We start from the raw sequence: 25,582 nt of genomic DNA, 5'->3' as shown, positions 1-25,582 counted from the left end.
AAAAGGGGTCGGATTTTGTGAGGTACGGGGGTAGCTTAGTGCTTATTATGTCCTGGACGCTTAGTGCGCCTTCTGTCCTGTCTAACATATAGTCGCTCATCTCAAATGCATGGAAGTATTTCGCTACATTTTCTTCACCAAACTTTATTGTTTTCGCTTTCACTGTTAGCCTGTGGGCAAATGATTTGAAATGCAAGCAGCTGGCCCGAAGCAACTGAGGTAGGCCTACAGCAGTACAAGTGAATCAACGAAAGAATGCAATCAGTCAAACAAGAAGCTAAAACCAACAGACGGAAAAAAGGGGAGGTTTCCAGATGTCTCCCATCTCTGGCAATATTTTTCCCCCCCGTACCAGAAATATTTTCAAAAACCTTCGACATAAAATCTGTGTGCGCAGAAGGTGGAAAGGAATGGCGGAGGGGATGGAAGCAATGAATCAGAAGTTTCCTGTCCCCAGAAACTACACGGAGATCTTGTGTCGGGTGGAGACCGTTGCTTAATCTCACTGTCCTTTCCTTTTTCTCCTAATTCCCCGGGTCCACGTGCAGATCCCCACCAGTACCCTCAGAGAATTATTCCGTAGTCCGCCTGGATCCGAATCTCTGCTCAAATGTTTCCACCACGCGGTCGACGCCGACTCGCCCCTTTGCCGGGAGCTTGGGTCATCTGCACGCGGATGACAGCACGCGGAAGGCAGCACGCGGTCATCTGCAGCCGGACCCAATTACCCACCCACCTAGGTTTGCCTGGGCGGACTGGTCACATTCTGCCACGGGTTGTCCTTCAGTCGCACAGACCCGTCGCTTCCCCGGGTTCAAAAGACAGTTCCATTTAGGCACAGAACAGTCCCAGGTTGAGATCGGAATGGAGTGGAGGTGCGTTTGTCTGCGTGTGTGTTTCGAGACAAGGCTGTGGGACAGACACACACGGAACGGGGCCTGGGGACCCTCGCAGGCAGGGTATCTAGGCCAGCAGCGGCTCTTCTCGGACGGTTCGGGGACTCGGCATCCAGATCAACACGAAGCTCGCGACGGGCAGGCGGAGAAGGTCCGCGTCGCCCCCGGGAAACCAGAACTATTCCCGGAGTCAGGACCATGAACAGCGCGCTTTGGATTTGCCGGGCCGAGTGAGGGATTTCTCACAAGTGAGAAAGGACAGGGGGAAATGTTTTAATGGTGCATTGAGTCGGTGGCGCGTGTATTTTAGGGACAGACTTTTTTTTTTTTTTTTTAATTTAAAAAACACATAAAATACCGCACATGGTATTTCCGTTGTTGCTGCTGTTCAGTCGCTAAGTCGCGTCCCACTCTACGGGACCCCACGGATTGCAGCACGCCAGGTTTCCCTGCCCTTCACTATCTCCCAGAGTTTGCTCAAATTCATGTCCGCTGTGTCGATGATGCCATCCAATCAGATCATCCTCTGTCCCCTTTCTCCTCCTGCCCTCAATTTTTCCCAACGTCAGGGTCTTTTCCAGTGAGTCAGCTCTTCACATCAGGTGGCCAAAACATTCGAGCTTCGGCTTCAGCATCGGTCCTTCCAATGAATATTCAAGGTTGATTTCCTTTATGATTGACTGGTTTGATCTCCTTGCAGTCCAAGGGACCCTCAAGAGGCTTCTCCAGCACAGTTCCACGCTCAGCCCTCTTTATGGTCCAACTCTCTCATCCCTAAAAGACTGCTGGAAATACCATAGCTTTGACCAGAGAGAGGGATCTTCATTGGCAAAATGCTGTCTCTGCCTTTTAATCCGCTTTCTAGGTATCTCATAGCTTTTCTTCCAAGGAGCAAGTGTCTTTTAATTTTGTGGCTGCAGTCATCATCCACAGTGATTTTGGAGCCCAAGAAAATAAAATCTGTATTTCTACTAGATGGTTTTGAAAGAAATGGTCACATGTTGAGGTATGGGAAAGTCATGCTGGCTTACATATGTTCGTGCCTAATGAAAGGCAAAAAAAAAAAAAAAAAAAAAGTCTGTTTTAAAGGTAAAGCTTAAATGCCTTTCTCCCTGAGAGGTGAGCACTAGTAGTATTTCCCAGGTGCCTGGGCCAGACTAATCTGATGTGAACTGGCTGATCTGCCTTTTTTTTTTTTTTTTGAAACCTTTAAGGAATGTGCCATTTCACTTTTGATGTTTTTTTGTTCTGACAAGGAATCAGTTCAGTTCACTTGCTCAGTCGAGTCCAACTTTTTGCCACCCCATGAACCGCAGCACACCAGGCTTCCCTGTCCATCACCAACTCCTGGAGCTTGCCCAAAATCATGTCCATCAAGTCGGTGATGCCATCCAACCACCTCATCCTCTGTCATCCCCTTCGCCTCCTGCCTTCAATCTTACCCAGCATCAGGTTCTTTCCCAATGAGTCAGTTCTTCACATCAGGTGGCCAAAATATTGGAGCTTCAGCTTCAGCATCAGTCTTTCCAATGGATGTTCAGGACTGATTTCCTTTAGGATAGACTGGTTGGAACTTCCTGCAGTCCAAGGGACTCTCAAGAAGCTTCTCCAACATCACAGTGCTAAAGCATCAGTTGTTTGGTGCCCAGCTTTCTTTATAGTCCACCTCTCACATCCATACATGACTACTGGAAAAACCATAGCTTTGACTAGACGGGCCTTTGTCAGCAAAGTAATGTCTCTGCTTTTAAATATGCTGTCTACGCTGGTCATAGCTTTTCTTCCAAGGAGCAGGCATCTTTTAATTCCATGGCTGCAGTCAGCAACCCATCTGCAGTGATTTTGGAGACCCCCAAAACAGTGAGAGTGAGCCCCCTCTCACTGTTTCCATTGTTTCCCATCTATTTGCCATGAAGTGATGGGACCGGATGCCATGATCTTCGTTTTCTGAATGTTGAGGTTTAAGCCATCTTTTTCACTCTCCTCTTTCACTTTCATCAAGAGGCTCTTTAGTTCTTTGCTTTCTGCCATAAGGGTGGTGTCATCTGCATATTTGAGGTTATTGATGTTTCCCCCGGCAATCTTGATTCCAGCTTGTGCTTCATCCGGCCCAGCACTTCGCATGATGTACTCTGCGTAGACCTTAAATAAGCAGGGTGACAATATACAGCCTCGACGTACTCTTTTCCCGATTTGGAACCACTCTGCTGTTCCATGTCCGGTTCTAACTGTTGCTTCTTGACCTGCATACAGTTTCTCAGGAGGCAGGTCAAGTGGTCTGGTATTCCCATCTCTTGAAGAATTCCCCACAGTTTCTTGTGATCCACACAGTCCAAGGCTTTGGCGTAGTCAATAAAGCAGAAGTAGATGTTTTTCTAGAATTCTCCTGCTTTTTCAATGATCCACCAGATGTTGACAATTTGATCTCTGGTTCCTCTGCCTTTTCTAAATCCAGCTTCAACATCTGGAAGTTCACAGCTCACGTCCTGTTGAAGCCTGGCTTGGAGAATTTTGAGCATTACATTGCTAGCGTGTGAGATGAGTGCAATTGTGTGGTAGTTTGAATATTCTTTGGCACTGCCTTTCTTTGGGACTGTAATGAAAACTGACCTTTTCCAGTCCTGGGGCCTCTGCTGAGATTTCCACATTTGCTGTCCGATTGGGTGCAGCACTTTCACAGCATCACCTTTTAGGATTTGAAATAGCTCAACTGGAATTCCATTACCTCCACTAGCTTTGTTCATAGTGGTGCTTCCTAAGCCCCACTTGACTTCCCATTCCAGGATGTCTGGTTCTAGGTGAATGATCACACCATCGTGGTTATCTGGCTCATGAAGATATTTTTTTGTATAGTTCTTCTGTGTATTCTTGCCACCTCTTCTTAATATCTTCTGCTTCTGTTAGGTCCATACCATTTCTGTCCTTTATTGTGCCCATCTTTGCATGAAATGTTCCCTTGGTATCTCTAACTTTCTAGTCTTTCCCATGCTATTGTTTTCCTCTATTTCTTTGCATTGACCACTGAGGAAGGCTTTCTTATCTCTCCTAGCTATTCTTTGGAGCTCTGCATTCAAATGGGTATATCTTTCTTTTTCTCCTTTGCCTTTCACTTCTCTTCTTTTCTCAGCTATTTGTAAGGCCTCCTCAGACAACCATTCTGCCTTTTTGCATTTCTTTTTCTTGGGGATGGTCTCGATCACTGCCTCCTGTCCAATGTCACCAACCTCTGTCCACAGTTCTTCAGGCACTCTGTCTGTCATATTCTAATCCCTTGAATCTATTTGTCACTTCTGTTGTATAATCATAAGGGATTTGATTTAGGTCATACCTGAATGGCCTAGTGCTTTTCCCTGCTTTCTTCAATTTAAGTCTGAAAATTGCAATAAGGAGTTCATGATCTGAGCCACAGTCAGCTCCCGATCTTGTTTTTGCTGACTGTATAGAGCTTCTCCATCTTTGGCTGCAAAGACTATCAGATCAGATCAGATCAGATCAGTCGCTCAGTCGTGTCCGACTCTTTGCGACCCCATGAATGGCAGCACGCCAGCACTCCCTGTCCATCACCAACTCCCAGAGTTCACTCAGACTCACGTCCATCGAGTCAGCGATGCCATCCAGCCATCTCATCCTCTGTCATCCCCTTCTCCCCCTGCCCCCAATCCCTCCCAGCATCAGAGTCCTTTCCAATGAGTCAATTCTTCACATGAGGTGGCCAAAGTACTGGAGTTTCAGCTTTAGCATCATTCCTTCCAAAGAAATCCCAGGGCTGATCTCCTTCAGAATGGACTGGTTGGATCTCCTTGCAGTCCAAGGGACTCTCAAGAGTCTTCTCCAACACCACAGTTCAAAAGCATCAATTCTTCGGCGCTCAGCCTTCTTCACAGTCCAACTCTCACATCCATACATGACCACAGGAAAAACCATAGCCTTGACTAGACGCACCTTTGCTGGCAAAGTAATGTCTCTGCTTTTGAATATGCTATCTAGGTTGGTCATAACTTTCCTTCCAAGGAGTAAGCGTCTTTTAATTTCAAGGCTGCAGTCACCATCTGTAGTGATTTTGGAGCCCAGAAAAATAAAGTCTGACACTGTTTCCACTGTTTCCCCATCTATTTCCCATGAAGTGGTGGGACCGGATGCCATGATCTTCGTTTTCTGAATGTTGAGCTTTAAGCCAACTTTTTCACTCTCCACTTTCACTTTCATCAAGAGGCTTTTGAGTTCCTCTTCACTTTCTGCCATAAGGGTGGTGTCATCTGCATATCTGAGGTTCTTGATATTTCTCCCGGCAATCTTGATTCCAGCTTGTGTTTCTTCCAGTCCAGCGTTTCTCATGATGTACTCTGCATAGAAGTTAAATAAGCAGGGTGACAATATACAGCCTTGACGTACTCCTTTTCCTATTTGGAACCAGTCTGTTGTTTCATGTCCAGTTCTAACTGTTGCTTCCTGACCTGCATACAAATTTCTCAAGAGGCAGATCAGGTGGTCTGGTATTCCCATCTCTTTCAGAATTGTCCACAGTTTATTGTGATCCACACAGTCAAAGGCTTTGGCATGGTCAATAAAGCAGAAGTATATGTTTTTCTGGAACTCTCTTGTTTTTTCCATGATCCAGCAGATGTTGGCAATTTGATCTCTGGTTCCTCTGCCTTTGCTAAAACCAGCTTGAACATCAGGAAGTTCACGGTTCACATATTGCTGAAGCCTGGCTTGGAGAATTTTGAGCATTATTTTACCAGCGTGTGAGATGAGTGCAATTGTGTGGTAGTTTGAGCATTCTTTGGCATTGCCTTTCTTTGGGATTGGAATGAAAACTGACCTTTTCCAGTCCTGTGGCCACTGCTGAGTTTTCCAAATTTGCTGGCATATTGAGTGCAGCACTTTCACAGCATCATCTTTCAGGATTTGGAATAGCCCAACTGGAATTCCATCACCTCCACTAGCTTTGTTCGTAGTGATGTTTTGTAAGGCCCACTTGACTTCACATTCCAGGATGTCTGGCTCTAGGTCAGTGATCACACCATCGTGATTACCTGGGTCGTGAAGATCTTTTTTGTACAGTTCTTCTGTGCATTCTTGCCATCTCTTCTTAATATCCTCTGCTTCTGTTAGGTCCATACCATTTCTGTCCTTTATCGAGCTCATCTTTGCATGAAATGTTCCTTTGGTATCTCTGATTTTCTTGAAGAGATCCCTAGTCTTTCCCATTCTGTTGTTTTCCTCTATTTCTTTGTGTTGATCGCTGAAGAAGGCTTTCTTATCTCTTCTTGCTATTCTTTGGAACTCAGCATTCAGATGTTTATATCTTTCCTTTTCTCCTTTGCTTCTCACTTCTCTTCTTTTCACAGCTATTTGTAAGGCCTCCCCAGGCTGCCATTTTGCTTTTTTGCATTTCTTTTCTATGGGAATGGTCTTGATCCCTGTCTCCTGTACAATGTCATGAACCTCATTCCATAGTTCATCAGGCACTCTATCTATCAGATCTAGGCCCTTAAATCTATTTCTCACTTCCACTGTATAATCATAAGGGATTTGATTTAGGTCATACCTGAATGGTCTAGTGTTTTTCCCTACTTTCTTCAATTTCAGTCTGAATTTGGCAATAAGGAGTTCGTGGTCTGAGCCACAGTCAGCTCCTGGTCTTGTTTTTGCTGACTGTATAGAGCTTCTCCATCTTTGGCTGCAAAGAATATAATCAATCTGCTTTCGGTGTTGACCATCTGGTGATGTCCATATATAGAGTCTTCTCTTGTGTTGTTGGAAGAGGGTGTTTGTTCTGACCAGTGCATTTTCTTGGCAAAACTCTATTAGTCTTTGCCCTGCTTCATTCCGTATTCCAAGGCCAAATTTGCCTGTTACCCCAGGTGTTTCTTGACTTCCTGCTTTTGCATTCCAGTCCCCTATAATGCAAAGGACATCTTTTTTTGGGTGTTAGTTCTAAAAGGTCTTGTAGGTCTTCATAGAACCGTTCAACTTCAGCTTCTTCAGCGTTTCTGGTTGGGGCATAGTCTTGGCTTACTGTGATATTGAATGGTTTGCCTTGGAAACGAACAGAGATCATTCTGTCGTTTTTGAGATTGCATGCAAGTACTGCATTTCGGACTCTCTTGTTGACCATGATGGCCACTCCATTTCTTCTGAGGGATTCCTGCCCGCAGTAGTAGATATAATGGTCATCTGAGTTAAATTCACCCATTCCAGTCCATTTCAGTTTGCTGATTCCTAGAATGTCGACATCAACCTATATAAATATATATAATCAATCTATGTAAATAGACACGGTATAAAACTGCTGAAAACCGTGTTTCTCCGGAGCCGTTCATCAGAATAAGTGAGAGACACTCACACGGGGCTATCGTCCTTAGTTTGGCTTGATTCACGCTTTTTCTTCTGTTCCGGGTATAGACTGCTTGTTGATTATTTCCCTTGACACCTGAGTACAGACTGCAAAACGGGGGCTCCCGCGTTCAGGGAAGTGATACCTCGATGTCTGCACTCCCATTGCCTCTGCGCTGGTGGAGCTCAGCACCCGGGGGTGGCAGATCCCTGAAATTCTAACTGAGGGAGTCGGGCGGATTGGCCGGGCTGTCCACCGGGACCACCGCTGTTGCCCGCTGCGGTCTAAAGGGGGCTGCGTGGTTTGAGTGCCTGGGAGTTTTCTCCAATATTTGGGGGAATTTTAGCTGACTTTTACTCAGATTAGATCAGACTAGATCTCAGATTCTGTGAACTTTGAGAGGACAAATGGATGAAAGGCAGGAAGCGGTGTTTCTGAAAGGGTCGCCTGCCACCTGAACATCTGAGACCTATTTTATGACATGACCCTTAAGCTTATGGCCTCAAATCCTCTCCATGGCCTCTCCTATGTCTCCAGCTTCATTTCACACTTCACTGCCCCCTTCTCTCCCCACCACCCTGTCCTCTCATTTCCCAGAGACTTGTGAATATATTATTTGTTCCCCCTCTGTTCCTAGTTACGATCTCCTCAACCTCGAAACTTCCCCTCCATCATCACTCCTTCAGATAAAACTTCCCCAAAGCTTTCTGCATAAATCTTCACATTTCTGTTAGCTTCTGTACACCTGGTCTTTTATTGCAAAGGCCAGTTAGGCAACAGATGGCAATGCTGGGGTGAGAAAGCGTTGCATTCTGGATTCCAAGTTTGTGCCATCAAGAACATTACTATGCCCTGTCTCTCTCAACATCCAACATCCTTCTCTCAAGGCAGTTGTATATTTTGACGTGTTCCTTATGCCCAACTTGAAAACAAAAAGAAACATATAACCACGCTGTCTAAAGAGAGCATGTCTGCCTGTTTAAATTTTGTGTGGTATTAAATCATTTCCTGAATTCCAGCAGTCTCTGCCTAATGTGGTTTCTGCACCTTTGAGTATACCTTTCCTGCCTTCTTGCCTCTTTTTGCCTTTACCATTGACTTCTGCATGCTTTTATCCGACGCATGATTTATCATAGAATTTGGCCATGATTCTCCCTCTTAGGGAGTATTAACTACTCTTAACAGTAAGAGGAGTAGAATGTGATTCTTAGGGCCAAATGCACTTCCAAACCAAATAAGTGTACTTTATTTTTAAAACACTTAATTAAAGAGAATACAGGGCAGTCAGTAACCATCCGCAGACGCATCATCAGGGCCCCAAAGAAGTATAGAATAGATGAGGGAGGTGGAAGCACGCCAGATTAACAGGTAGCAGAAATTAACCAAGAGCACTCCCAGCAGAAAACTTGCTCTCAAGGAGTGACTTCTTTCTATCATGTACGGAAAGTCCTAAGGGTTAAATTTGCTTGTAATCCAAAATGTAGACATGGAAAGCAACGTTGTAGTACGTACACTAACCCCAAATGAAGAGAATCGGTGGGAGTCATCAGTTTCGGGGTTATTTCTATCTTCATAGCAGAACCAGCGACTTCGGAGGCCTCATTGAAATAGACATGCTTAAGCCCTCTCGTCGCAGGGGGCCAGTGGCGCAATGGATAACGCGTCTGACTACGGATCAGAAGATTCTAGGTTCGACTCCTGGCTGGCTCGAAACCTTTTGCACAACTGATCTTCCTGCACTTGAACCACACCCCAACTCTCCAAGCTTTGGCGGCTCACAAGCGCTACGAAAAGCTCCCTCAGCCTTGCTTCTTGTTACCCCGTGGGGCCATCCTACGTCTTGTGGGAGTCCGAAGGACCCTTCAAGTGATTGCGATCACTGGAACATCCACAATCAAGCATTTTCTGGTTTCGATCTCCCACAGCAAATACGGAGGGGGAAAGGACCACATAGGGACACCTGTACTGAGTTTCACATCAAACAGGCTTTAAGAAAAAAGAAGAGGAGGACGAGGAACAAGAAAGAGATGGAACGTAGGAAGGAAGAAGGCTCGGCAAGTGTCTTCGCCACTTATTCCCACTGGGTTACCCTTCACCACGCCCTCCCCTCTTCCTAATAGAAAGAAGAGTGGCTTTGACTGAGGAAACGTTAAATCCAAGAAAGCCCAGGGTGTTGGGCACCGGATATCGGAGCTGGCCCTGCACCCCGACTTCCAGAAGAGCGCCGGTAGGACAGTTTCAAGAGGGAGGAGTAACACGCTATTTTTTTTTTTTTTTTAAGCAACCCAAGTTACATTACATACAACTCCAGGGTTCAAACAGGTAACACCTTGAGTGATAAGGAGCAAAAGTCCCCTTGGCCCGTACGGGGATCGAACCCGCGACCTTGGCGTTATTAGCACCACGCTCTAACCAACTGAGCTAACCGGCCATGACAAGTCTTGCTCTACAACTTAAGACCTCTGTTTGCCGCGGTTACACTTCTTTTTCGTGGTCCTCGGAGAGCTGTTCCACGCGTAACCCAACAAACATCTGCTGTGACCTCTGCACACAAAGCCAAACTCGGACAGCAGCCCTTTGGACCAAAGGCCGCCAAGCGAGGGAGCAGGAGACGAGCCTCACGTCCACTCCCTCTTGGTCTTTCAGTTAGCGGTGTTTTGTTGTTGTCTGTCTGTCTGTCTGTCTTCTCTGTCTGTTTGTTTGTTTGTTTCAAGCGGAAGACCAAAGAATCTGGGATTGATCACCGACTTTTGACATGTCAGGATTCAGGATGTTTCCGGTTTACCGTTCGCTGCCCTCGTAGTCCACGGCTCGGAGATTCGTTAGCTCAGCTTGCCCCGGAGAAACAAACTGACTTTGGATGTTACTGATGATATCTACAACAGCAGTGTTAGTGCCTTGAGGATGTTACCGACCACAGCAATTCTAGTCTGACTCTGGTTGATTTGTGCTCAACTGGCACAGAACTGAGGTCAGGGGGGACAAGTAAGGACTGCCTGGCAGATCAGTGGGCATTTGCCCCTCTCCGCCCCTCGGTTTCTATCAGCCAAACACTGCCCGTCACAGAATGGGCAGCTGCTAGAGTTCAAGGGCACCGAATCGCGCTTACTTTTCAACCAGGATCATTGAATCGTCTTCAGTCATTGCAATCTTTTTCTGGCACTCAAGAGATGGTGATCACAGAACTTCCTAAGGTCACACAAACCCACATAAGACAAAATCGAGCAGTTCTCCGACATCTACTGTACCCGGACGCTGCCTAAAACGTCTGCTCTGCCTTTGGCAAGGAATTCTTCGCTTAGAGGTAGTATTTGCTTAGTGTGACTCATTGACTGTAGCATTGTTGGTCGTGATAGGAGGGCGCACTAACGTCGACCATTTCCTGAAAGAGAAAACCGATTCGGTGTGGCCAGCTTGGGCTAGCCGGGAATCTCCTTTCCCGCTTGGACACCATCAGCCGGGGAGGGAAAACATGATCAAGGAGCCGAGAAAGCAAGTTTCCGTAGTGTAGTGGTTATCACGTTCGCCTCACACGCGAAAGGTCCCCGGTTCGAAACCGGGCGGGAACAGCCTCGCTCTTCGGAGTTTGCGTTTTGAACCGTTCTCCGGAACCTCTCAGGAACCTTCCGAGAAACTCGGTAGTTGAGGAGGCTTCCGAACTCCCACCGAGTCTCACCGGTAAACCTGGGGGAACTACCGACGATCCGACCCATCGGAATAGTCTTCAGGCACCGTATTCCATCTCGTACGGCAGAGCCTGCACTCAGCCCAGCTTAAGGCGCTTTCTGCGAGCCTTTTACACAAACAGCAAATTCTTCCATGGATTCCCCGGGCCGTAGACCGCAGCTTCCTCCGAAAACCTTCGGTTTCCTCGTTCACGTCAAGGAATACGACCGAAAACCAATTGTGCCTTCTTTTCCTTTGGTGTTCTTCTCCGAGAAAGCGTCTCGTTCTTTTGACTGAGGATGGAAGGCAACGACAATGACGAAACTCTCTTAAGAGAAGCAACAGTAAGGGTCAGTTGGAACTTGACATTTTGGAGGGGGAGGCGGGGGCCGTAAGAGGAAAGGAAGAAGAGAAGAGGACTCACGCAGTCAGGGGCCGGTTAGCTCAGTTGGTTAGAGCGTGGTGCTAATAACGCCAAGGTCGCGGGTTCGATCCCCGTACGGGCCACTGTTCTCTTTGGTCACCTCCTCCAGGAGGCTGCCAACTGTTTTCCGAGAAAACTTGCCTCTTAACCTACACAGCCCTGAGAATAGTGCCTAGAGTCCCCTTGCGGTTGTGCCTGTCCCGTCGGGACGCCAGGCTCGTCAGTCCTCCACCCTCTCCTGGAGGATGCTGTCTAGCCACATCGTCCTCTGCCGACGCCTTCTCCTTTTGCCTTCCGTCTTTCCCAGGATCAGGGTCTTTTCCAGTGAGCTGGCTCTTCGCATCGGGTGGCCAAAGTGTTGGAGCTCCAGCTTCAGCGACCGTCCTTCCAATGAATACTCGGGGTGGGTTTCCTTTAGGATTGACTGCTTTGATCTCCTTGCAGTCCAAGGGACTCTCAAGAGTCTTCTCCAGCACCACACTTCGAAAGCATGAATTCTTTCGCGCTCAGCCTTCTTTATGGTCCAGCTCTCACATCCGTACATGACTACTGGAAAAACCATAGCTTTGACTGTACGGACCTTTGTCGGCAAAGTTACGTCTCCGCTTTTTAAGTTACGTCTCCGCCGTCTAGGTTGGTCATAGCTCTTCTTCCAAGGAGCAAGCGTCTTTTAATCTCGTGGCTGCAGTCACCGTCCGCATTGATTTTGGCGTTTTCCCCTTCTGTTTGCCATGAAGTGATGGGACCGGATGCCATGATCTTAGTTTTCTGAATGTTGAGGTTTAAGCCAGCGTTTTCACTCTCCTCTTTCACCTTCATCAAGAGGCTCTTCAGTTCCTCTTCGCCTTCTGCCATCAGAGTGGTATCATCTGCGTATCTGAGGTTGTTGATAGTTCTCCTGGCAATCTTGATTCCAGCTCGTGATTCATCCAGCCCGGCCTTTCACATGATGTACCCTGCATAGAAATTTAATAAGCAGGGTGCCAATATACATACAGCTTTGTCCTATGCCTTTCCCAATTTTGAACCAGTCCGTTGTTCCACGTCCAGTTCTAACTGTTGCTTCTTGACCCATATACGGGTTTCCCAGGAGACAGGTAAGGAGACAGTTAGAGTCCTCTAACTGTGTTCCAAACCCGCCACCCTCACATACCTTTTATCCACTCGTTACCCAGTTCAGCTCTCCACTTACCACAAGCCCAACATTTTTCCAGGCAGGCAGGGTTCTCTTTCCTCCGGGACCAATAGATGAGGACAGAGAGCTGGGCAGGGTCAGAGGGGGGCCTAACACGAAAAATTTGGTGGGAGGTGGGGGCAGGGGCAGTGGAAAAGTTTCCTGGCAACCTTTTGTCAAAAGCGTATTCGATTTTAAATTGTCTTTCCAAAGTAGTTGCTCAATCAACGCCCTTTCTCAAATCCTCAAGAGATACAAAGTAAGGAGGCATTCTTAAAAGGTCGTTCTTTCCATGTCTCTGAAGACCCTTTAAGGTGAACTGACAGCCAAGATTGCCTTGTGAGGAGAGACGGCGCAAGGTGGTGGACTGATTCGGGATGCTTCCTCTCCCTACGTGTCTGCAGCACTTTGACCACTTTGAACAAGAAACACAAGACCACAAGACTGACTTTTTTTTTTTTTTTAGGCCAGGAATCAAATCTGGACTCTTGTCATCAGTTGACAGCCGTGCATCTCCCACGATTGCTTCTGATTTCAAGGACAATTCAGTATCACGGTCCCTTCTCTGATCACTGTGGGGATTCTTTCCCCAGCCTTGTATAGTTTCCCTACCTGTGTGCGCTGACCAGTGTTAAGGTCCATGTGGAGAGCTTCCGGGAGTTTCCTCTTCTCCCGGCTCTGTCCTTTCCGGTGCTCTGTCCTGCCGTCTCCAGCTGTCTTGGTCTCCTGGACTTTATCCGCCCCAACATTTCAACTCAGAGAATTCACCAGCCTCTGCCTGCACTGGGCCTTGGAAACTCTCTCAAGGCAGTAAAAACTCGGGTGCAATCCTAGATCTCACGTCAGTTCCCAGCAAAATCGCTCATTCATTTCTTTTCTGTCAGAGATTACCATCCTTCTTTGCCTGATGTTTGGTGTCTGGAAAAGTGTTTCTGATCTGTTTTGGTTCTTTCAGGCAGGAGGGTGCGTCTGATCCTTGCAATTTTGTCTCGGCTGGAAACAGGCCTTTCCACTCTTTGGAGGAGGAAGAGGGGGAAGCTGAGGCCTCTTCGGTTTGTGGGTTTCTGCTCTGGGGTTGCAGGCTGCGGGGGAGCAGACAGGGGCAGGTTGGTTAGTGCAGCGGCCTGTCCTAGGGGCAGTTGGCATCGCCTTTCCGGGAAACATGGGGCCTCCTGCTGCTTGTGGCAAGCAGTGTGTGCAGATATTGGGCTCGGGCTCCAGGTTCCAGCTGGGTCAACCTATCTGGAGGGTTCAGGCTACAGGCCCCAGCGCCGGTCACATGGTCTTCTCCGGTGTACCAGTGTGAGTGTGTCAGTGTGTGTGTGTGCCAGGGCTGGTGGTGGGAGAGGAGGGCTCTGGTGGGAGAGCAGGGCCTGAGTCCAGGAGTGCCGAGGGGCTGACGTCACCAAAACGGGCATTCGGATCTCTGGCGGGCCGGCAGGCTGAAGGTGGGCGCTTTCTGATGAGGGGGCGGGAGCCTTGGAAGATGGGCGATCCGCACACTCTTTCCTCATCGCCGCCTGGCTGTCACCCGCGGGACATCGGAACACCTACCTGCTGCACCAGTGCCTTCCCCCTGGGTCAATTCCAGTCGTCCTCCTTGGTGGCCGGGTGATGATTGCCACTTGGCAGAGCCTCAGAGGCTGGGACTGGATGAACCAGTGGGACTCGCCCAGCACCTGAGTCCACCGGAGCCACGCCTCTCAGTCCCTTGATGCCTCTAGTCCCCTTTCTCTCTCTCTCTCTCTCTCTCGTTCTCCTTTCCTTTAGGTTATTACATCTCCGTGGGACCCTTTCCCCAACACTTTATTAAAGAATATTTTAAAATGTAAAGAGCTTACGTGTAAATTGAGCTGGATGAACTTAACCGAGGTATACTACTCCCACGTGACCACCGCCCAGCTCGAGGTTCAGGACATGCCAATTAGTCCAGAAAATCGCCTTATGCCCCCTCGCCAGTCAATATTGCCTCCTGCAAGCTCATCGCTGTCTGATTTCTAGCGCCAGGTAATGTGCCTGCTCTTGAATTTCGTAGAAACGGAGTCATATAGCATATCCTCTGGTAAGACTCTTTTTCTTTTTCTTGCCTAGGGGCAATAGTTCTGAAAGTGATTTGAGTCTTTACACGTACAATAAGTCGTAGAAGTTTGATCTTATCGCTGGGAGTTTTATTCTTTCGATTTTATAAACAAACCAAAATTTATCTGTACAAGGAAATGGGACGTTGCTCATGATACTCATAGTAGGGAAAAAGCAGCCTAGTCAGGCCACCTGTCAGCAGAGTGGCGCAGCGGGAGCGTGCTGGGCCCATAACCCAGAGGTCGATGGATCGAAACCATCCTCTGCTAGGCTTTCTTTTCGTGACACCCATCCAGTTCCTCGCTCGAGCATCACGGGCACAACACAGTTCGTCAGCTTACAGATGCACCGTCTCCTTTCACCACTCCTAGAACCGTTGCCACCGCCTTCCTAATCTTTACAAACCAGCAAGCGTTTTCCTTTCCCGTCCTTTCTCTTTTCTTTTTTTTCCTTTCGTCCTGGGCGAGGGCCCTGGGGCCGGGGCGGGGGGCGGGGGTGAGGGTGTAATAGCAAAATCGGCCCTCCTCACTCATTTCCAAAGAGAGGCAAACCTCTGGCCCTTCTTACTTCGGAATAGTTGACAAGTTTACTGTCCATTTCCGATGGATCAGCACTACTTCTTCCAGGGAATAACATACACACTTGACTCCAGTTAGGGTTTTATATCTTCTTTACACTCGAAAGAAAAAACTTTTCTTGTTTGTTTGTGTTTCTTGATTTCTGCCTAGGGACTGGTCCGCGAGTCTCCTACTGTCTGTCCCTTGTCTTTTCACGACTATACGTATGCTGTGCGACGAGGTGGCCGAGTGGTTAAGGCGATGGACTGCTAATCCATTGTGCTCTGCACGCGTGGGTTCGAATCCCATCCTCGTCGTCTGGTTGCGTTTATGGCCTTCTGCTGTGGCTCAGCTGGTGAAGAAACCACCACTCGCAATGCGGGAGCCTTGGATTCCATCCCTGTGTGGGGCAGATGTCCACTCCGGATATCTACGCCTCTCTTTTCACTCCTATAGGTCAAGTTAACGGGAATTTTGAAAAAATCCTTCTCGAAGGCAATACACCTTGCTGTTACTTATGAAGAACCCAATCGCATCCAGTTTGTGGGAAAAACAGAAGGAAAAGAGTTAATTTCAAAAACGCAGGAGAATCAGATTACAGAAAATAGAGAAAACGTCACCGTGACTGCGATGCAATGTGAGTACTGAAGAAGAATGAGAATTAAAGCTGGAGTCACAGCAGGTTAAAAGACTATCAAAGTGTGAAAGGTTCCCCAAGGAAGGAGTAAAGAATCAGTTCTTTGTGTAAATTCTCTGAAAAAGACTGCAGTTTGAAGAATGGTACTGGGCACAAACATGGAACTATAAAGGCTTTCCAACCAGTAATGTATTTTAAAAGTTTCCAGACGCTGCAGTTTCCTGCGAGACGAGGTGGCCGAGTGGTTAAGGCGATGGACTGCTAATCCATTGTGCTCTGCACGCGTGGGTTCGAATCCCATCCTCGTCGGACTTTCTAGTGGACCGGAAAAGTAAATTTTGCTCTGTATCTTGACAAAAGAACTGTATATAATTTTCTGCTTGTCCTCATTCTACCTCTCACTTTCTTTGTTCTTGCAGTTTCATTTCCATCCTGGTTACTCCCGTATTCACACTGTGGCGATTTTCTCTGTTTTCTATAATCTCATTCCTCATTGGTGACACTCTAGTGCTCAACCTCTACCCTCGTTTCACATCTTTTCGTTCTCCACTCATTCTAGATCTTAGTTTAGTGCTCTTCCATGCCTGACTGAGTGCTATTGCTGTCTATTCTTAGGGTATGATATACGGCTTATATCTATCATGTTGTGGCACAAATTGCAGAGTCAATGGATCCAAAGTTTTGGTCTGAACCCAGGTATTCCCTCCTCCGAACAATTTAGAGGGTCAGTTCAGTACAGTTCAGTCGTGTCTGACTGTTTGCGATCCCATGGACTGCAGCATGCCAGTCCTCCCTGTCCATCACCAACTCACCGAGTCAGTGAAGTCCATTGAGTCAGTGATGCCATCTAACCACCTCATCCTCTGTTGTCCCCTTCTCCTCCTGCCTTCAATCTTTCCCAGCATCAGGGTCTTTTCCAAGGAGTCAGTTATTCACATCAAGTGGCCAAAGTATTGGAGTTTCAGCTTCAGCATAAGTCCTTCAAATGAATATTCAGGACTGGTTTCCTTTAGATGGACTGGTTGGACCCCCTTGCAATCCAAGGGACTCTCAAGAGTCTTCTCTAACACCACAGTTCAAAAGCATCAATTCTTTGGCACACAGCTTTCTTTATAGTCCAACTCTCACATCCATACATGACCACAGGAAAAACCATAGCTTTGACTAGATGGACATTTGTTGGCAAAGTAATGTCTTTGCTTTTTAATATGCTGTCTAGGTTGGTCATAACTTTTCTTCCAAGGAGCAAGTATCTTTTAATTTCATGGTTGCAGTTACCATCTGCAGTGATTTTGGAGCCTAAAAAAATAAAGTCTGACACTGTTTCCACTGTTTCCCCATCTATTTCCCATGAAGTGGTGGGACCGGATGCCATGATCTTCGTTTTCTGAATGTTGAGCTTTAGGCCAACTTTTTCACTCTCCACTTTCACTTTCATCAAGAGGCTTTTGAGTTCCTCTTCACTTTCTGCCATAAGGGTGGTGTCATCTGCATATCTGAGGTTATTGATATTTCTCTCCGGCAATCTTGATTCCAGCTTGTGTTTCTTCCAGTCCAGCGTTTCTCATGATGTACTCTGCATAGAAGTTAAATAAGCAGGGTGACAATATACAGCCTTGACGGACTCCTTTTCCTATTTGGAACCAGTCTGTTGTTTCATGTCCAGTTCTAACTGTTGCTTCCTGACCTGCATACAAATTTCTCAAGAGGCAGATCAGGTGGTCTGGTATTCCCATCTCTTTCAGAATTGTCCACAGTTTATTGTGATCCACACAGTCAAAGGCTTTGGCATAGTCAATAAAGCAGAAATAGATGTTTTTCTGGAACTCTCTTGCTTTTTCCATGATCCAGCGGATGTTGGCAATTTGATCTCTGGTTCCTCTGCCTTTTCTAAAACCAGCTTGAACATCAGGAAGTTCACAGTTCACATATTGCTGAAGCCTGGCTTGGAGAATTTTGAGCATTACTTTACCAGCGTGTGAGATGAGTGCATAGGGTAACCAGGCAAAATAAGTTGAAGTATGTTAGTTTAGTGGGCTTCCAAATAAGAACATCTTCAAAGCAATAAGTAAAGGAGAGCAGGTCCCTCCACACCTCACCTCACCCTCCCAATCCTCCCATACCCTCCACCATCCTCCCAGCCCCAACTTCAGAAGATTTTTATTTTTCTATTTGATTTTTTTGAAATTTTCTCATTATTTATGGTGCTTGCTGTTTCAAGGAATTTTTATTTCTTGTCACAGTGTAAGGACTCATTAAACAGTACTGTACAAAAAAGGGAAAACTTTCCTAAGATTTCTGTGTTTTCCTTCTTGACTGTGTTTGTATCAATAGAGTTTTTTCACATAGCATTTGAAAAACCTTGTTTCATCTTTTGCTGATCTAGTTAAGACTCAAGTGTGGAAATGTAGAAAGTGTAGATGGTTTCATAGTCTATTTTAGGAGGAAAATAATCCAGTAAGGTCAGTTTCTTTGCTGGAATCAGTTACCCTGTGGATCAAAATGCGCCAAAGCGATGCTCTATGGCTTGCTGGGTCGCTGACTGCTATCCTTTCGTCCTGCAGATGCGAGTCAAACATGAGGAAAGATGTACGATTCCAGTGACAGTTCTCCCCGAGAGTTCCGTGTCCCAGACATGAACTGGGATGTAAGCGGTGAACCTAAAATGGATGAACCGTCACCTTCTGTGTGTAAGTGTGAAAAACGGTAGTCTTCACACAGCCTGGCCCGTACGGGGATCGAACCCGCGACCTTGGCGTTATTAGCACCACGCTCTAACCAACTGAGCTAACCGGCCAGACATGGGAGCGTGAGATCGTGTTTATGCTATTAAAAGAAAAGGTATCAATACGGCTTTTCCGGGAGCTGGAAAAGGAATACAGTGAACCCAAACGACCACAAACTAATACTCAAAGAAAGAAGAAATCGCATTCTTCCTCTCCCCCATCGTGGAATTAGGGGGAAACAAAGAGGAATTCTTAGTATTTGGCGTGAATGAACTCTATTTCCTGAGGACTGAGGTAATCAAAACTGTGGCAAACCTGCCTTAGAGGTAGGCCTGGCACCACAGCCACATTGATAGGGAGGCTCTGAGAATACTTGAGGAGACGAGGTAGCCCAGGACAAACCCCAAAGCCATTAAGTAATAAATGGAGAAGCTTGCAAATAAGTATCCAGCAAAGTAGGAGGAAAATCAAGAGGAAGTGAAGATTGGAGGGTAGACCTCATTCTTTCATCTCTCGGCAGGAATCGAGCACCCATGACTGTCAGACCATGGTGCACACTGTTAAATGATGATGGGAATCACTGAGGCTAGACCTCAACATGAGGGGCTGTGGTTCAAGAGCAGCGTTTGTTACAGGGTAGCACCTGTGAGTCGGACACGACTGAGCGACTTCACTTTCACTTTTCACTTTCATGCATTGGAGAAGGAAATGGCAACCCACTCCAGGGCTCTTGCCTGGAGAATCCCAGGGACGGGGGAGCCTGGTGGGCTGCCGTCTATGGGGTCGCACAGAGTCGGACACGACTGAAGTGACTTAGCAGCAGCAGTAGCACCTGTGTTCTGCGCTAGGACTGATCCTCAGGAGAGAGAACAGTGTTACTCCTCAGGGTTTGGAGTCAAGAAAGGCAGGGAACGACCCCTCACAGAATGGGCTTTATGCCTCTGTTTCCACACTCCTGCCCATCCCTCCCCTCATCCCACTCGTCTTTACTTTCCCTCCACTTCCCAGCTTCCCAGAGGCACTCAGGCCCCTTGACTGGCTAACTCCTGGTCCTGGTGAGGGTTGAACCAACCTGTGAACATGGTATTGTTGGCCGTGCCAAGGCAGGCCAAGTAGGCCCCCGTGAGACTGGGTCTAATCTCTCAGAGATTAGGTGTCCTCAGCAGGAAGGCTTGATCAGAACCCTAAACCCCTTGGATTGGAAGCTGGACTTGCCCAAGCGTGACATTTGATTATGGGGAAAGATTGGTGAGTGAAAAAGAAGGAAAACTAAAAGACAGACAGAGAAAGACAAGGGTGAAGTGACAAGAAGAGCAGTAGAGGCAATGAGGAAGAGCCTAAGAGACGGAAACTGAGCCTCACGGAGAAAGCAAGATTGAGAAGATAGCAAAGGACAGGGAAAGTCTGAAGAGAGAGGAATAGGGGCCGAGAGAGAGTGAGAAAGAAAGTGACTAAAGGGATGCAGAGACCAAAAATGAGAGACAGAAATAGAGCAATGGAGATAAGTAAGGACAGAGCAAGCAAGAGGGGAGGAAAGTAGAAAGATACTGAATGAGCAACAAGGGCCGAGACAGAGACGAAGAGCAAGAAAGAGAACCAGACTAAGACACAGAGAGAGACAGAAATGAAGATATTCAGAGAAACAGGAGCAGATTGAGAGACAATTACAGACAGAGAGAGTTTGGAGACTGAGGGAGGAGGGTCCAGTGAGAGCAACAGTGAGAAGCAGAGACAGGTCAGGGTCTGAAGTCCAGAGACAGACAGGCAGCAAGGCATTCAGGCCAGTACTTGAACAGAATTTGAGCCTGAAGCTGATTTGCAGGGGGAGGAGATGAGCGTAAAGAGCCGTGTTTATTTGACATTTGACATTTAAAATAATGATATTCACATTGAGTTGTGGAGAAGGGAAGGGCTACCCACTCCAGTGTTCTTGTCTGGAGAATTCCATGGGCAGAGGAGCCTGGCAGGCTACAGTCCACAGGGTCCCAAAGAGTCAGACACGGCTTTGTGATTGAACAACAATAACAGGACATTGAGAGCAGTCACTTGTATTTAGATAACTCTTCATCTGTAAGAAAGCACTTTTAGTCAGAAATGAGGATATTTGCAGACACAAGATAGTTTCACGAAGGACAGTTGCTAATTGTGAATTCCTGGGAATTTCCTCTTTCAAAACAAGCTACTTTCTCTTGTCCAATAAATGGAAACATGCAGGTCATACAGGAGATGGTGAGGGCGTGGCACCATCTAACCTGGCTCTCCTTTGCCAGTGGAAGCCAGATCTCCAGCTGCTGAGGGATTTTCTGTGGAGAAGAGGGGAGAATTTGGCAAGTTCAGACTCCAGCACTAGTAGATAGGAGGGATATGCAAATTAGTAAACAAATGATAAAGCAAATCTCGCAGAACTTTTTGTTTCTTACCTGAATTCCCCATCCCTCAATATGTGAGGTGACATCATTTTCTTTGTTAGGGATCAGGACAATGCTTGCCTGGTAAAATGTGTTTTTAAGAATTCTCCCTCTCCGACTTTTTGGATGAGTCTGAGAAGGATGGGTCTTAATTCTTCTTTTAATGTTTGGTGGAATTCACTAGTGGAGCCATCTGGTCCTACACATTTGTTAGTTGAGAGGTTTCTGATTACTGATCAATCTCCTTCCTAGTGATAGGGCTTTTCAGATTTTCTCTTTCATCATGAGTCAGTCCTGGTAGACTGTATGTTTCTGAGAATCTATGTTCTCGGTTGTCTAATTCATTGATGTATTATTTAGTTTTAAGCAGGTATAGCAATCTGAATCTTTGTATTACCTTTGTATGAAAAGGTTTCTTTGCCAGTTGGCTAGTCAGCTTAGTTGGTTAGAGCATGGTGGTAATAACACCAAGGATGTGGGTTCAGTCCCCATATGGGCCACTGCAAGCCTTTTGTTACTTACTCACTGAATAATTTTGTTGCAGTCATCTAACAAATTGGAGATAACCTCACATACATCAAATTGGGAATAAATGTTGACTTCATTTGTTCTTCAGCAGTGACACTACCTTCCTTCCCCTCCACCCCTGCCCCCAGCAAACACAGTCCCAGCGAAAAAATGAAATTTCAGCATTTCAGATTTGACAGAGGGGCATTTTCACCAATCACTGCTTGAAATCCAAAGCCTATGTTCATTTAAGGAGGGAGCAGTGCTGGTAAGGCACCATCCCTTTGAAAGAGCTGATATTTTCTGGGAAGGAGCTTAAGGTAGACTTTCAGAGGGTCAGTGGGTTGACATATTCTGTGGAAGCATGGTTCTTCTGGAGAGACTCTTGTTGTTTGGTTGGCACTCAAAGGGATGTTTACTGAAGTGAGTGCATTCCTGGCTGATTCATTTCAGAAAGCAGGGGTTGACAGTGATTGGTTGTGCAAATGTTCACAAAACAATTATCACAGATAAATCAATTGGTTTAAATTCAGGTCTGGTGGCTACTTGTTACCACTGCTATAGAACAGTCTTTTCCTAAGTTTGTGATTAGTATGTGTTTCAACATTTTACTTTGGCATAAAGCAAACATTATTTGTTTGTTTAAATATACAAGTAACGCATAATAAAAATGTTTGCCAGAGTTAGGAAATAGATGATAGTGAAAGTTGCTCAGTCCTATCTGACTCTTTGTGATTTTATGAAATTACCCAGACCAGAATACTGGAGTGGGTAGCCTTTCCCTTCTCCAGGGGATCCTCCCAACCAGGGGTCAAACCCAGGTCCCCCACATTATGGGCAGATTCCTCACCAACTGAGCTATCAGGGAAGCTACGGGTATTAAAGAAATGAAAGGGGTCAAAAGGTACACATTTCCAGTAATAAAAAAAAATAATAAGTTATGGAGATCTAAGGTACACTGTGGTAGTATAGTTGTTAATAACAGTATTGTATTGAATATTTGGAAGTCCTTAAAAGAATAGATCCTAAAAGTTTATATCACAAGAAAAAAATTTGTAACATATGTGGTGATGGATATTAACTAGACTTACTGTGTTTCATTGGTTTTTTCCAAGAAACATTAAAAGGATTTTTCTTTTTTAAACTTGGTCTCTAATCTCCTGTAAAATTATTCATAGTCTTCCAGGCACTAGCAAGTCTAATTAATTATAAGCCTGTAATATTGGAATGATGCTAAAGCTGAAACTCCAGTACTTTGGCCACCTCATGCGAAGAGTTGATTCATTGGAAAAGCCTCTGATGCTGGGAGGGATTGGGGGCAGGAGGAAAAGGGGACGACAGAGGATGAGATGGCTGGATGGCATCACCGACTCGATGGACGTGAGTTTGAGTGAATTCTGGGAGATGGTGATGGACAGGGAGGCCTGGCGTGCTGCGATTCATGGGGTTGCAAAGAGTCGGACACGACTGAGTGACTGAACTGAACTGAACTGAACCGAACCGAACCGAACCGAACTGAATATTAGATACGTAGACTAGTGGGCCCACCACCGGGATGGCCGAGTGGTTAAGGCGTTGGACTTAAGATCCAATAGACATGTGTCTGCGTGGGTTCGAACCCCACTCCCGGTAGAATTGCTTTTGTTGCTAAATCATGTCCCACGCTTTTGCGACCACATGGACTGTAGCCCGCCAGGCTCCTCTGTCCATTCGACTTTCCCAGGCAAGAATTCTGGAGTGGGTTGCCATTTCCTTTTCCAGGGTATCTTTCTCACCCAGGGATCAAGTTACTTTAGCATGTATCTTACCCAAAAATGACAGTTTTTAAGCAAAATTGGACAATAGTCCAGCATATAGTTGACTCTGAACTCTTTTTATCCAATCTGACAGGCTCTGTCTATAATGGGTGAATTTAGCTAATTTAGATATGATGTAAATGATATACTTGTATTTTAAAAATCCACTATCTTATTAGCTGTTTTCTATGTGTTTTTTTCCCCTTTGTTCCTTTCTTTTATCTCTTTCTTCCTGTCTAGAGCATTGTCTTATCATTTGTATGTCTTAAATCACTAGTGGTTTCCCTAGGGTTTTCTATATACAGCTACAACTAATCAAAATCTACCTTCAAATTATATTATGCTACTTACTGTACCATGTAAGAAGCTGGCAAATAATATACTTCCTCCTATATTGTGTGTCATTGCTGCCACAGATTTTGCTTTCATGTATGCTATAGCTGTATAGTATGTCACTACTACTGTTGCTTAATGCAGTCAGTCATTTTTAGAGTGATTAGAATTGGGAAAAATATTCCTTATATGTCCCAGCTTATAACATTTCTTATTTTGCAGGTCTGATAGAAACGCACTCCAGTTTTTGTTTGTCAGGAAAGACTTTTATCTCTTATTCAGTTCTGGAAAATACTTTTTGCTTGGTAGAGAATTCTGGGTTTACAGATTTTACAAAATTAGCCTATCATCACTTTCAAATGTTATCCCATTATTTTCTGGCATACCTAATCGGATGAAAATTCTACTGTTTTGTATACATAGCTAGCTAGCTAGCTAGATACAGCTTGGAATTCTCTGACTTTGAGCTGAGGTTTGATGTAGAGGTTTCCTGCACTATCAGAAAGTAGTTCAGTTCAGCTGCTCAGTCGTGTCCGACTCTTTGCTATCCCATCGACTGCAGCACGCCAGGCTTCCCTGTCCTTCACCAACTCCCGGAGGTTGCTCAAACTCATGTCCATTGAGTTGGTGATACCATCCAAAAACAGAGTGGAAATGTTCCTATGAAACACTTCACAAGTTGAATTGGCGTGAAGAAGCGATTACCTTAGCACCCTTCTTGCATACAGATACACAAAATAAGCGGAAATAAAGCACAGATGCTTATAGACACAGTTTAAAGCTGTGATGCAATGGCACCCCACTCCAGTACTCTTGCCTGGAGAATCCCATGGATGGAGGAGCCTGTTAGGCTGCAGTCCACGGGGTCGCGAAGAGTCGGACACGTCTGAGAAACTTCCCTTTCACTTTTCACTTTCATGCATTGGAGAAGGAACTGGCAACCCACTCCAGTGTTCTTGCCTGGAGAATCCCAGGGACGGGGGAGCCTGGTGGGCTGCCGTTTCTGGGGTCACACAGAGTCGGACACGACTGAAGTGACTTAGCAGCAGCAGCCTTGACAGTGGGATGCTGAGTTATAGTTCCTGGGGGAGGAGCTTGGCAGTTCCAACCTGGCTGCTCCTGATGAGCTCAGCCTCTACAATAGTTAGTTAGTGAAGTCACACAGTCATGTCCGACTCTTTGCGACCGCATGGACTGTAGCCCACCAGGCTCCTCAGTCCATGGGATTTTCCAGGCATGAATATTGGAGTGGGTTGCCATTTCCTTCTGCAGGGGATCTTCCCAACCCAGGGATCGAACCTGGGTCTCCCGCATTGTAGACAGACGCTTTACCGTCTGAACCACCAGGGAAGTAAAACAGATGCTAATGCAGGTCTTTCCAAAAAATGAAGTGGCAGCAAAGTGAACTTCTGAAAAGTGAGGAATATCTGTTTTTCATTATCTTGGGAAAATACTTAGTCATTAACTCTCCCAATATTTTTTCTGCTCTTTTCTCTCTTTCTTTTCACCTTCTGAGATTCTGATTACAAATATATTAATCAATAATTCTTAAGTGCTCTTTCTTTTCCCTTGATGTTTCAACTTGGGTAGTTTCTAGGCCTTCAAGTTTATAATTTCTTTTTTCAGTTTCTATAGAGTCTACTAATTAGTCTATTGAAGACATCCTATGTCTCTTACTGTGTGTCTGTGTTTGAATTTAGCATATTTTTGACTTTTAGTTTCCAACAATCTATTGAAATGTACCATCTGTTTATGCGTTGAGATAACAAAAAGGCCTACATTGTTCCATTGGCATCTGAAATGGGAGTAGTCTAAAGGGACTAATCTTGTAACGTGTGGGATGTGATGTTATCTCCAGAAAAATAATGTCAGCATTAAGTTAAATTGTAGGACACTCAGCTAGTGTTGCAGAATTACTTGGTGGTGGTGGTGGCGGTGGGGTACTCCCACATATTTACTGGCCAGACGTGTCTGAAGTAAAGTGTTCTGTGTGAGTAGTGAAGACACACAGGAGGAAAAACAGTTTTGTTTTTTTCTAA

At 45.9% G+C, this 25,582-nt stretch overlaps 9 non-coding genes across 9 annotated transcripts; 7 read left to right on the top strand and 2 right to left on the bottom strand.

The window, feature by feature from the left end:
- Nucleotides 1-8,873: 8,873 nt before the first annotated feature.
- On the top strand, nt 8,874-8,946 carry TRNAR-ACG. Its single transcript has one exon. It is a non-coding gene; the product is annotated as a tRNA-Arg (tRNA).
- A 647-nt stretch (nt 8,947-9,593) lies between these two features.
- Nucleotides 9,594-9,667, bottom strand: TRNAI-AAU. The gene has a single exon. It is a non-coding gene; the product is annotated as a tRNA-Ile (tRNA).
- Nucleotides 9,668-10,732: 1,065 nt separating this feature from the next.
- TRNAV-CAC lies at nt 10,733-10,805 on the top strand. Its single transcript has one exon. It is a non-coding gene; the product is annotated as a tRNA-Val (tRNA).
- A 530-nt stretch (nt 10,806-11,335) lies between these two features.
- Nucleotides 11,336-11,409, top strand: TRNAI-AAU. Its single transcript has one exon. It is a non-coding gene; the product is annotated as a tRNA-Ile (tRNA).
- A 3,367-nt stretch (nt 11,410-14,776) lies between these two features.
- Nucleotides 14,777-14,848, top strand: TRNAM-CAU. The gene has a single exon. It is a non-coding gene; the product is annotated as a tRNA-Met (tRNA).
- Nucleotides 14,849-15,371: 523 nt separating this feature from the next.
- TRNAS-GCU lies at nt 15,372-15,453 on the top strand. The gene has a single exon. It is a non-coding gene; the product is annotated as a tRNA-Ser (tRNA).
- A 547-nt stretch (nt 15,454-16,000) lies between these two features.
- On the top strand, nt 16,001-16,082 carry TRNAS-GCU. Its single transcript has one exon. It is a non-coding gene; the product is annotated as a tRNA-Ser (tRNA).
- Nucleotides 16,083-18,496: 2,414 nt separating this feature from the next.
- TRNAI-AAU lies at nt 18,497-18,570 on the bottom strand. Its single transcript has one exon. It is a non-coding gene; the product is annotated as a tRNA-Ile (tRNA).
- Nucleotides 18,571-22,963: 4,393 nt separating this feature from the next.
- On the top strand, nt 22,964-23,046 carry TRNAL-UAA. The gene has a single exon. It is a non-coding gene; the product is annotated as a tRNA-Leu (tRNA).
- Nucleotides 23,047-25,582: the final 2,536 nt, after the last annotated feature.

The sequence above is a fragment of the Bos indicus x Bos taurus genome, chromosome 23, assembly GCF_003369695.1.
Source record: "Bos indicus x Bos taurus breed Angus x Brahman F1 hybrid chromosome 23, Bos_hybrid_MaternalHap_v2.0, whole genome shotgun sequence".
NCBI classification, from domain to species: domain Eukaryota; kingdom Metazoa; phylum Chordata; class Mammalia; order Artiodactyla; family Bovidae; genus Bos; species Bos indicus x Bos taurus.
The sequence above is the reverse complement of the archived record's forward strand: the minus strand, read 5'-3'. Positions and strand labels throughout refer to the sequence as shown.